General features: G+C 42.8%; 1 protein-coding gene across 1 annotated transcript in view; it reads right to left on the minus strand.

The window, feature by feature from the left end:
• The window catches only part of PTPRD (protein tyrosine phosphatase receptor type D), a 2,576,377-nt gene that overhangs the window by 2,135,483 nt on the left and 427,571 nt on the right, over positions 1 to 13,323 (minus strand). Inside the window, exon 3 of the mRNA XM_086961360.1 lies at positions 8,667 to 8,711. The gene's annotated coding sequence lies outside the window, so the exon portion shown is untranslated. The remainder of the gene's footprint in view (positions 1 to 8,666; positions 8,712 to 13,323) is intronic.

Genomic DNA, 13,323 nt, shown 5'->3' on the forward strand with positions numbered 1-13,323 from the left:
AAGTGTTACCCTTCTCGTGGGTGGGAGACTCCATAATTTTTTGCACCATCAGCATGGTCATAGCTTCTACAAACCTACTAGACACACAGTCTCTTGGTGTCCGATCCCAATGGTAGTTGAAATCCCTTAATAAAAAAATCTGTTGGTATCCTGAACACAAATCGCTAACCACCTCATGGAACAGATCGTTAAACAGCGGGGTTGATCGAGGAGGGCAATATACCATTACCACCATCAAGAAAGATGATTTGAGCCCAATCTTAATCCCTAGTACCTCCGCCCCATCCATGTTCTCCTCGACTATTTTCTCAATTGTAAGGGTCCTGCGGCTAAATACTGCAACTCCGCCCCCTCTTTTATTCCCTTGTTGATTGTACATCAGGGCATCATAGTCTGGGGGAAGGGAGGCCACTATATCGGGATCTGAAGTATCCTCTAACCATGCCTCTGTTAATGCGAGGATATCCAGCTCCTTTTCCGGGAGCAACATGAAAATTTCTAAGATATGCTTTTGAAGGGACGGAGCATTTAGCAAACCAGCCCTTAACCCAAAGGGCACATCTAACCCGTGTCCGTAGCCCTCTGATCCAGCGCACCACACATCAGTTGGTCCCCATTGTCCACTAACAGCTTGTCTGAGCAGAGACTCTCTAATATAGAATCTGAAAAAGCTGGCGTGTGCAGGGTGTCTTTTAATTTGCTAAGTTCTTCCATGGAGTAAACCAATTTTTGACCTGGGTTTCTGGCCCCGGTCGTGCGCGGACGAATGTAGACGGGTTTGATCCGAGTTCTTATAAATTTGGGGATGCGTCAAAATCCATGAGAGTTGCATGGAAACACCCATGCAACACCCATGGAACATCTACCCAGGGCAGAGTAACACAACCCAGTGGTTTGCGCTGTGTTGCGGTACGCAAGATTTTTTTAACTACTCAGATAGACGCAAAGTAGCTGTGCATAGATTCAGAAATCTGTCTTACGGTTTGCATCATGCACGCACCACATTGCGTGGTGCAACAGCGACGCAAACAGCCTCATATATATGCCACTTAGTCTCCTTTTTTGGGGGAAAGTTTTATATAGCACAAACTCCACCAAAGGTATCAGAGGGATTTACATGAGCACTAGTTTTGTTACAGATGGATACATTTAGGCACAGGGCGATTAAGTGATTTTCCCAGAATCACAGGATGCTGAGCGTCCCTGCTGAGACTCAAACGTGGTTGCCCAGCTTCGAGGTCAACCATTCAAGCTGTTAGGCCACATCCTCTCACCTAGCTGTTAACCTTTTAGCTTCTGTGGTGTCTGCACACTAATATCCCACTTTGTCAAATGTTTCCACAGACCTTGTAGAATTATTGCAGGGGCGCTTCCCTTAACATGTATACCTCAAGCTCAAGTCCTTAATCTTTATAACCACACACTAATGTTGGTCATAAGAGCAATTTAAAAAATTTTTTTTAAAAAAAGCTCAGGCCGAAAATTTCATCCAATAAACATTACCTAGTCTTTTAAGGAAAAAAAAAACATCTTGTTATGTAGTCAATATGTGTAAACAATTACTTGAAATGTCTTCGGCCGTACATTGACTTAATGCAATTGCTTTGTAGTGTGGCCAAATCTTTTGTCCAAAAGGTCAACTATCAAAATAGGAGAGGTGTGGCGCTGCGGCCAGGGCGACTGATGCTGGAATCTGAGGATCACGGTTAAATCCCCGGCGTTGGCTGCAGATTAGGCCAGCACCATGTGACTCTGGGCAATTGCTTGCTTAATATTCCCGACGGCCCCCAGTGCTGGCTGCAGATTAGCCCAGCACCATGTGACTCTGGGCAATTGCTTGCTTAATATTCCCGACGGCCCCCAGCGCTGGCTGCAGATTAGCCACGCACCATGTGACTCTGGGCAATTGCTTGCTTAATATTGCCGACGGCCCCCAGCGCCTAGAGACCCTTATGGGTGATTGTTTGCGCTTTACAAATGTGGATTATAAAATAGTATTAAGGAAAGTATGAATAATTAAGTATGGGTTTTTGTAGTGTTGTTATGCTTATGATGTCATTGGGTTGGTGGTAGAATGTTGACGCCGAGTTGAAGACGGCAGCAGTTGGAAGAGTTTTCATGGCAGAAGGCTTCACTGTTCGCGGTCTCTTTTATTTAGAAATAAACTTACGTTAACTTACATATTTGACTACAGACTTGATTGATTTTCTACAGTTTTCAACACTTAAATCCACTTTTATGTACCTGAACGCTACATATACAGGACATTAGGCGTTACGCAGTTGAAGCTGCCTGTGGCCAGACCCAAAAAGATGCAAGACCTACGACAGGGAATGACAAGGCCTCTGACAGCAACATGACGACCTGGGCCCTGACCTCACAGCTAAGGCTAAAAGTGTAAGTGGGTGTTGCTTGCCGTCGTTTTTACAAAGTACAGAAAGGCAGCTTTGGTGAACATTTCTTAGCAACATGACAGATCCATGCAAAAGGGAAAGATGGCAATTACCTTGATTGATAGCATTTATATGCACAGCAGAAATGTGGAAATTAGCAACGCAGCCGAGGAAGGGAGTCAGCGGCCCAGACTACATTCCCAGCAGTGAGGTCAGGAAATAGCCTAATGCCTGTATTCATCAAATGACTGAGTTGTCTGAAGGTAATTTAAAATATTCAGCTGAGGTAGTGGCTTCAAAGCCGTTATTAGGACACCCCTGGGGTCCCATATGTGAAAGCCGACGAGGCATGCTTTGCAAAAATGTGAGCTTTCAATTATACGTGACCGCTGAAATTGGCAATTTTCAGATCACGTCGAATCGGTCAGCCCCCTCCCCGCGTTGTTAAATGACGTGCACTGAGTTTGGAGCATAATGTAACTTAAAAGGCAAAAATGAATTTATAACTTCCTCGGCATTAGGGGTAAATGGTTTAATTCGTGTGGGTCTAAATCTACGGGTCAATATGGTGGTTGGATAACGTCCGCTTACGCCCCTGAAACTGCTGACAAATAAATGTCAGAAATCAAAGTAGAGTTAGGAAAGGTCTATAGCAAAGTGACAGACATTGATTAGATAATACAATTTACGGTTTTTTGTAAATAAAAACCTAGAATGAAATCAAAGTAGACACAGGTCTACTGAGCAGCCCTTTTCTGACCAAGGGGGCAAGCAGCCAGTTTTTCCTGCACCAGTCCATGAAAGGTTATAAAGTGCAAGTTTGTGAATTTCCAAAAACAAGTTTCAACCAGTGATGCATACTAGATTTGTACTCGACAAAGGCCTTGTGTTGTACCATGGAAGGTCTAAACTGTCCCTCCAATCCTGATGTATATTACTTGGCGTATGGTACTAACAGACTTACTTTTGTGATGGGACATCAAAAAACAGGCACCAGAATCCAAGTGGAAACAGGATTGGGTGGAGTACTAACAACTGACGCGGGTCAACACAACATATAAAAGCCAACCCTCCTTATTAAACACAGAAGGGCATATTTATCAAGTTATCACACAGTGCAGGGCAGCAAGCCACCTTGCTGAGCTGTGTGATAGGGGAAGTGCAAGAATGTGCCATATTTTCCATAATACTGTGAATTCCTGTCATTTTCTAGCAATGGTGCACAATGTGCTGCCTAGTCCCAGTGCAGGCACCATTGCACCTCGGTGCAAGGATGACTGCATTGTAAGCAGGATTGTTTGATGCAGGAATGAACACTTTCCTGCACAAAAACAGTCCACTGAGACATTGTCCTCTTTCTGTGTGTACTGCAGAATGGAGAAATACAGATGTTTGTCCCGGTTACATGTAATATTTTGACACATTCCCAGGTTTATCAGTCTCAGTAAATCTAGAAATGTGCCAAAATCCAAGGGTGGATGCGTTGGAACACCAACGCTCCACCCATGGAACACCTCTCTGTGGTAGAGTACTTCAAGGCAGCGATTTGTGCTGCTTTGCGATACTCTGGATTTATCAAGCCAGGCAAGACCACACAAGGTGGCCTTGCATGACTTCATAAATCAAACTTAGGAGCTGTGTCGCTCTTGCGACCCATTGAATTGTGCAAAAGTGATGCAACCCTTTGATAAATTTACTCCAGAATGTAAATGGAAAGGGGAGACCACTCCGTCCCCCCGAACGTATGGATGGGTGCCCCGATCCCCCGGGAAACCATTGTGGGCGGGGGGGGCGAGTCCCGGCTGGTATGCCCGAAGCGGCGTGGCCGGAACACGCTCCTCCCGCCCAAAAAGAGGTTATCCTAAACACCCGCCCGGAAGTCCGCACACTGATGGGCGTGCTTGAGGCGGGGCCCCGCCCTCCCGCAGCTGGATAAAAGGTGCGGGAATCCAACGAAGCTTCCTCTTGTTCCTGCGCTCTGAAGGCTGCACCACTCGTCGCTCGTGACCCCTCAAGGGAACAAGCTGCACTTTTTGACTCACCCACCAGCCCCTTGTTGCAAAGTTTTGTGAAATAAAGAAATATTGAATGGTGTTATTTGATGTAATAAAACATGTATGGCAATCATTTCTTGCATCATAAATGTATGACGAGGGTATGCATGTAATTAAATACTTGCTTGTAGGCCATTTTTTTCTTTGTAGAAACGTGAAGGAATGGATTCAATAAAGTTTGTGCTTTGCTTTAGGACCTTTTTCCCTTTGTAACAATATTGAAGTCGGTGAATTTGTCAAACTGTTGCAAGTTTAGTCATAGTTTTCTTTCCTTAGTAGGTAAAACAATTGTCGTATTTATTTTTTGGTCGGGCGGTAAGGTCATGATCGGTGAGCAGTGATTTCAAGGTCCCTAGGGGGGGCGCCACCCATTATGGATGGGAGCGCCCGGGGGGAGGCGGCCATTGGCCCCTCCCACAGGGGGGCGGCACCCACTACGGATGGGTCGCCCAGGGGGAGACGGCCATAGGCCCCTCCCAAGGGGAGACGGCTATATGCCCCTCCCACGAATTTCCCGGGGGCCGGATATCCGCTCCGGCGGAAGAGAGTGTGGGGAAGGGGGGGAGTCCATGCTGTCCTTCTTACGGATACCTCGCACACGAACTCAGACGACCTTAAGATGGCGTTGAGTGAAAGGGGGCCCCCACGACAAGGGAAGTTACAATTGGCGGCGAAGGTAAAGTCCTCTGCGCATGCGCCACTCACACCGTGAGGGCGGGAAATTGGTGATAGGGATCTGACACCGGTTAAGACCTTGCCGTTGGCCCTTAATGTTAGGTTGTACAAATTCAAATGTAATGCATTTATCAGGATGCTAGACTCAGCTAGGAAAACCTTTGTATTAGAGATTTGTTAAGGTTAGCCTGAAAAACTTGTCTTCATCAAGATGTAATTGAAGTTGAATTTGTACATGATTCATGAAACTTTTTTTAATTTAAAGTTTCAAATTTTGTTTCATATATTAATAAATACGGCCGGGGGGGTCGTGAGGCCCCCCGCCTTCCAAAAGCTCAAGTCTGTGTCTGTCTCTTCCCATGGGGAATTGGTGTTGGGAGGGGTGGCGGGCATCCCGGCCCATATATACCTATTCATACATTTTTCAACCTATGTTATCAACTTGCAAAACTAATCCAATGATTACTAATTTTGATTGAAAATAAACTGCTGCTTCTCTTTTCTTTCTGTTTAGCTAAAAATATTTTCAGATCCTACTTTTTATCAGCCTTCTTGCATCTATGTCGAAGTCAAGCAAACAACATAGGCCCTCATTACGAGTGTTTGATGAGATATTTATTGGACTGTATATGTACTTTTGTGGAAGCATTTGCTGTATCAAGAATATGATGATTCCCTCTAAAATGGAGAGTAATATGCATATTTAGGTGTTTACAGCACAAAAATCCATATTTCCCATTTCCACCCAATAAAGGGTTTTGACCTGTCATAATGTTTCCAGTGAATGCCTTTCTTATTGCACCCATTATTTACCAGGTGAGATAATGTCATAAGTCCGATTTGTGGCAAAACAGTAGTTACTGCAGGTATCAGAATTTACTGGGCCACTGGTAATGAGGGCCTTTAACGTTAGATGTTTTTTTTACTTTTACATAGGCCTATCACCCACCGACTTCATTTAGAGGTACTGTAGCTTCACCACGGAATTACTGGTTCTCTTGTAGTCTAGAATTTACTACCTCACAGGAACAAGCTGTTATTTGCCTGCACATTGGCAGTTACTACTATTAGGGAATAATCATTTTTAATGCTTAAAGAAAGGGCCATTTTAGATCCTGATGGATCAGAGCAGGCGCGGCCTGTGCAGGGAAGAGCGGTGGGTTGGTGGGGTTTCGAGATACGACGACAAGGATAACATAAATTTAAAAAAGAAGACCATGGCTTTCTCTTTTTTTTAAAGTTTTCCTCGTCGTTGTACGTCAAATCCCGCTCCACCGTGCCTGCCCCACCGCTTTTACCTGCACAGGCAGCGCCTGGATCACAGGATCTCTGAACCCGTGACTACAGATTCCTGAAGCTAACAAATCTTATTTTTATGCAAAGTACCAAAAAACTGCCTTTTCACAGCACTCTAAGCCCTATCAAACACAAGAACATGATTATTGCTACAAAGTGGTCCTTCTTTTCTTTAATAGATTTCATGCCATGCTGCCTCTTTTCGCCTTCCTTCTGCTGATTTCATCCCTTCCACTTTTAGAAGGTGTCTCAGTCTATGCCCCGAAAGATCACTGTTAAAGTGGAACTCAAAAAATGCCATGCAGTCACTTATCTGAGTGTTTGTAAAATCCCTCCTCTCTTGAACCTGGTGACTTGAAACCTGCAAGCATGCATCTTATCAACCCTGAACCATAATAAGCATAAGACTTAGAAAATTGAGCGGTGCTATTCCCCTGACCAGTAGTTACCAGCCCTAAATTTGTTTCCAACCCATAGTTTGCAGTTGTTTTAGATTGTGCTGAGTCACATCACAGTCAAAATATCGACGTGCATCAACATTGAATCCACAGTATTGACTACCACATTAAGGGCCAGATATAGGTCGCCTAATACCGGTCGGTAATGGCCGAAATTACCGAATTTCGGCCGTTACCGACCGGTATTGGGCTTTCCAGATGTAGGTGGCTTTTTTTGTAGGATTCGCTATTTTACAGAATCGGTAATTTAAGGATTCGGTAAAATACTGAATTCTTAACATACCGATTCGGTAAATTACCGAATACAGGATGTAGGAGGCACTTAAGTTAGTGCATTCCTCAGTTAAGGTTTTGTTATTTACCACCAACTAGAAGTTGGTGGTAAATAATGAAAACCTTTGAAAAATATTTTTTTTGCTTTTCCAACAATGCTATGTTGCAGACATACATGCCCTTAGGGCATGTATGTCTGCAACATGTGCACCCATACCCAATTGAGGGGTGCAACAGGGTGTCAAAGTGACACCCTGCCACCCTTCAATGTTTCCCCCTTTTACCGAATCGGTATTTACCGATTCGGTAATTGACATTCATTCCTATGGGCCTCCAGGCCGATAGGAATGAATGGCAATTACAGAATCGGTAAATACCAATTCAGTAATTACCGAACCTTACTGATTCAATAATTTTGACAGATAAATTACCTACATCCCATTTACCTGTTCTTAAATACCGAATTGGTATGATTGCCAAGAAAATGAGCACACGCTCCACTGTAGGGTAAGTATCCACTTCATTTATTTAACTGACTGCCAGTTTCACATCCCTGTTAAATAAATGAAGTGGATACTTACCCTACAGCGGAGCGTGTCCTCATTTTCTGGGCAATCTTTGGTGATAAATATATATAAATATTTACATATATTTATATACATATAAATATATTCTTCCAGTTCCCAAGTACACCAGTACAACACTCGCGAAAAACTTTTCAACCAAACTTTATTTGGGTTTCTGTAACACAAAATGTATATATATTTATATAAAGTGTCATGTGATCAAGGTCTTCTGAGGCCGAAACGCGTCGTGGCAGTCATGGTGGTTTGAAGGCAAATAAAAAACTTCTAAGCACCGAATTTGGGTTTGTATCAGTTTTTTTCCGGTTGAAGGGAAATCAACAAGGCACAGTATATATATATACAACCTCCGAGCAGGGTTCTTCCAACCCTTCAAGGTGGCCTCTCACAATGTGCATGGAGAAGCTCGTCATTTCTCCTACATATATCTATATATATATATATACATATATATATATACACACCGCCAACTTCGTCCAGGAAAGGAGGGCGCACTTTTCACGGCCGGTGCAAGCAGCAGGGATAAACGCTCCCCCGAAGATAAACTTTCACCAATAAAAGATAAGGCTTGCACTCGCTTAGTATATATTCCAGGTTTTATTGGAAGACTTTTGCCAGCACTCCCACACCTACGCGTTTCGACCGCAGGTCTTGGTCACAGTTGACACTGGTGGAGGCAATATATATATATATATATGATTTTACAACCAACTCTGTAAAATACGTTCCACAGTAGATTAAAGGTGGCTAAACCAATATACATAATGAGTAATTAGTTTGTCTAATCAATCTCTTGCTGACTTCAGTAGAAAAAGAGTTGATGTAGACATCGAGGGCTGAATGTAAATGCCTGAAGCATCTGTTCTGATAGCACTCTTAAAATTAGCATATAGAATGTCATACACCGAGCATCAATGCAAAGAGCTGACTTACCGAACTCCAGGGAACATCCTGCGGTTGTTGTCTCAAGCCAGAGATCTACAACAAGAGAATACAAAAATAACATACATTTTAAAATGTACATAAAAATGAAGCACGTTTATCAGCACCGATTTCTTAAACAAAGCAGATTAAAGGCATTCTGTATCATGATAAAACCTAGTTGTTTCCCTATCATGCACATATTAGAAGTATATTAGAACTATGGCGAATCGTAGAAAAATGAAACTTACAGGACTAACCATAAACTCCAGTCCATGACAACTCTTAGATCCACAGAACCTATATAGTTTTGTCCTTTGCATTAGCTCAATAAGTCAAGGGCATATTATCAAGGGGGTTTATCTCCGCTTTTTTGGCTTTAAAAGCCAAGAAAGCGTAGATAAAATTATCTCCCTATTACCTAGCTGTCGCTAGCACCAGTTAGCGACAGCTAGTAGGAGATAGCGACCATCTTGGGCCCCACTTTGCATGTCAGTGATATTTATCACTAATGACATGCAAAGTGGGCGCGCCAAGATGTTAGCGACTGGAAACAGTCGCTAACATCGCTATCTCCTATTACCAACTTTTGGAGATATTCGCGCTAAGCGTGAATATCTAAAAAAGCTAACACCTGCCCTGAGCAGTTCCTAGCCATGTTATCCAATGAGAGGTGGATAACATGGCTAAGAGCATTAGCTCGGTAATGCATGAATATCGCTGACTTTTCAGCGATATTCATGCATTGCGGACGATTTTTATCGCATTTGATAAACCTTGGTAATACCAAGGTTTATCTGCGATAAAAATCGCTGCAGCTCAGCGGTACATTTTTGTCTCTAACCAAGCAATAGCGATAATTATCGCTATTGCTTGGTAATATGCCCCATAATTTTACAGACGTTAAACTTAGGCAAGATCTTCCAGTTTCTTAATATGATTTTCATTTATAGTGGAACTTTTCAACTTGTGGGGTATTTTGGTGACCTATCAATGGGTCACCACCAGAGGTTTCACTGCCTGTCTTTGCAGGCGTGGAAAACATAGAATAGACCCTGGAACATATCACTGAACAACCCAAGATAGGTAGGAAGTGCTGATCCACAATACAAACACAGATCATTGACTCACAGTGCCATACCATATACTTCCTTGAAAGAGCACCTCCATGTAGAGCTCTCAATCCATCCTCCAGCTTTTGTCGATCTGTCCCATCTCACTAGAGGCCAAACTAAATACAGTGCACACTGCATACCTTATCGTCTGTGTGGCTCTATATTTTGATACAGAATTTTATTGTGAGGGACCAGGCAGCCTGCAGGGCTTCCATTATAGTCCTTGCAGAAAAAGTCATATCCAGGGCAAATGTATCATTAGTGCATGAAGTGCAGTGGCAACAGGACCAAGGAGTTTGAAGGGGACACTGCATCCCAGTTAGAGCTGTTACTTTAATATCTATCATGGGAAGAAATGCTCATTTACACCATTTTGCATGTTTGTTTTAAAGACTATGGCACTCACGCTAGCCTACTGGGCCACTTGCTTTGCCTTTAATGGAATTAATTAGAGAATCGTTTGAAACCCTTAGCAGCCACTAGGGCTAGACAGCCTCATATTCCACATGCCATCTACATGGTGGACTGGGCCCTTGAGACCAGTTTTGAAAGCTGATTACCACCCCTGGTGCCCCTCAACTCACAAAATGTAACTGTAGCAGACATGTGTCGACTTCAAGATGGAGTAAGAGAGGGGGAAAAGTAGAGAGAAAACAAAAATCAGAAGAGACGCAAGAGAGAGGGAGAGAAAGAGGGAATGATAAAAGAAAACAGAGAGATTGCACAAGGAGACAAAGGTAGAAGGACTTTTTTGAGCATTTGTGCCCGGGCTTCTCTTGGTTCCCATTCAGTCCTGCAACCACTTTTAGCCTCAGGGCAACTGCATTCAGCACACGTTGCAGCTTTGGCAAAGCCAGTAGTCATGTATTATAACTTATAATGCCAGCCAGACATACTGGTATCCCAAAGCTTGTCTTGAAGTTGCCACTGTAGTGTTGTTTTTGGCAATTGTCAGCAACTTTCTTTCCTTTCATTAATCACAGAGAAATAGTTTTTAACTATTAAATAGCAACATGTCTGGTTGAATGACAGCAGCCAACACAAATAAAAAGAGGTGGGTTGATTGGCAGGGATGCAGGGGATGAGTGCGGGAGGGAGGGTGCATTGGGAGCAAGAGTTAATAATAAAAATAAAAAAAATGTACCTGATGCTGCCGGCCTTGTGCCTCGGAATTACTCTTCTTCCTCGTCCCAGAAGACACTGGGACACATTAGAGACTCCTTGTGCAATCCCGCGCTGCTCTCATGCTATGAGAGCAGTGCAGTGATTGGCCTGAGCAGGCTAATTGAACGCTCTCTCAGGCCCAGGGAGTCTGTGCTGTTTCTTTAACCCGGCTGTTAATAAGACAGCCGGCCAAACAGACATGCGCACTTAGAAGTGCACATGCACACCATTTGGCGTCCCTGCCCCTCCCTACACAAGCTGGCTGAGCCAGCTGCTATAAAATAACAATACAACAAAATATTGATTTATTTTTCAGCTGCTGGTTCTGAGCCAGTTGGGCGACGATCCTCTGACATTGCGGAGGAGCCGCCGCTGCATGAAAGTCCAGTGGCCCATTCTTGAAGTAGCCTCCTGCTGTGGGGGGGAGCACAATTGCATTTTTTTGCCAGGCCTGATTTTGGTCTCCAGTCCCGCCAGGGGTGCAGTCAAGATAATGGGACATTTCTTACAAAATGCTTCCATATCCTGCAACCGAGTCAATTAATCCTGGCCATAGAAAATCACCAAAGGAAGGCAGGGAATCATGGTTTAACAGCTACATGAATCGCCTTGGGATAAATTGACCTCTTCCAAATCACAAATGTGCATTGATTTATAACTCTATATTGCTGCAAGGGCTGGAATTGAAACAGAGCAGTGGTACTCCTCGGTGCAGCTTTTGGTTTTGCGTAGGAAGCTTTCTTCCATTCAGTGTTGCGAAATCCGATGAAATGGATACATTAAAACGTTTTGCTAATTATAGATTTCGCCTTATTGTGAACAGACATCTAGTCTTTGAAAAGGTCCACTGTAGTGGAAGACTCACAATAGAATCTCTGGACTGACATCCTCCCACTCTCTACCCTGCCTCTATCATCATGCTGCATGGAGCAGAATGTGCTGAGAGCTCGAAGCTGGAATGGTATTTTTCCATCCAAAAATATTACAAAATTGCACTTTAAGGGAAATGTAAACAAAACAAAGCATTGCAACTTCATGGAATCCGAAAACAACGCACCACTCATACAGTATTTTGCTATACATATGAAAAGCAAGGTGTGCATTGGAAATAATCTATTTTTGTATTAAGATGTCAAGGTTTGCAAAATAACTGATAATTGGTAGAGCCAGGCATATTGGTTCAATCTATAATCCTAAATTTTTTATTTCTCTGTATCATAAAAATTAATATTTGACATCTAAGGCAACTCTTAGCATGTAGGTGTGTTCCAAATGCCCAGCCCGTTTTGGCCCGTTTTGGACGTTAACCATAACATATGCCCTAGCCCAGGTTTACAAAATAATTTGAACACCTAAGAAACCCTGTAATTGCATAAATAAGTGCATTTACAAGGGCAACATTCTTGTGTTCAAGAATCAATGGGGTTTTACCTTTAAAACTTGGTCGGCTCCCCAATATGGTGGAGTTTTTATGTTTACAAATCTTAGCTTAAGTTTGGGTTTGTGGTTACTCCAGGGTGGCCTACCTTCAACATTTACAAAACACACCTCGAAAATCTGTGGATGTTCTCCAATTATCAGCAGGTAGTTTACCACCCAGAAAATGTTTTCAGACCTGCTCCTTTCAAGGGCTGCATTTTAAGTGTGTGTTGGGAATGGGGACTAGGAAGAAACACACTCAACGGTGTTTGGGCTGTAGAGGCAAACCTTTCAAATCCAGTTACAGTACCATGACCATAAATGACCATGCATGTGAGTCCTTCTGGGAATCTGCAACTTTCCCAGGTTCCCAAAGGAACCTTTCTGATTTCTTTCTGAATTCCAGAGCAGTCTGATATACACTAATAACAAACATGTCAGCATATGGGAGTACATTTCCAGCTTTTACAATGTTTTTTTGAGAATCTGGCACTTCAGGAATAGCTTCCTCTCCCAGAAATGTAAATTGTTTTTGTTACATCCATTTGTGAAATTGTTATGTAATGATAGCTTCTGAGACATTTTGGTCACATTGAAGATCCCACTGGAATTACTCAGTGTATCTGCAGCTATCACAGTCGTATATGTTTGATCTATTTTATTGATTATGACATAAGGAACCTTCATTTTCCGTACAACTAATTAACATTTTACCACTGTCTGTCAAACACTTCACAGTCTTGAATGACATTTCTTATAGGCCCATCTGCTTGGAAGATATTTCCAAATAACTTCAATGTCATACCAGCTCGCTTCTCATGAAATTTAATTTGATACACTCTGGAGAGGATAGGACTGTAAACAAAATTAAGGATCAAAAAAGCCACCACCCGACTAATAAGACATGCAAGCCTATTTCTCTGAATTATTTATCTACAGAGAAAGAAAAATGGCATGAGTATTGTAAAGTG

This window comes from Lissotriton vulgaris, chromosome 3_1 (genome assembly GCF_964263255.1).
Source record: "Lissotriton vulgaris chromosome 3_1, aLisVul1.2, whole genome shotgun sequence".
Lineage (NCBI taxonomy): Eukaryota > Metazoa > Chordata > Amphibia > Caudata > Salamandridae > Lissotriton > Lissotriton vulgaris.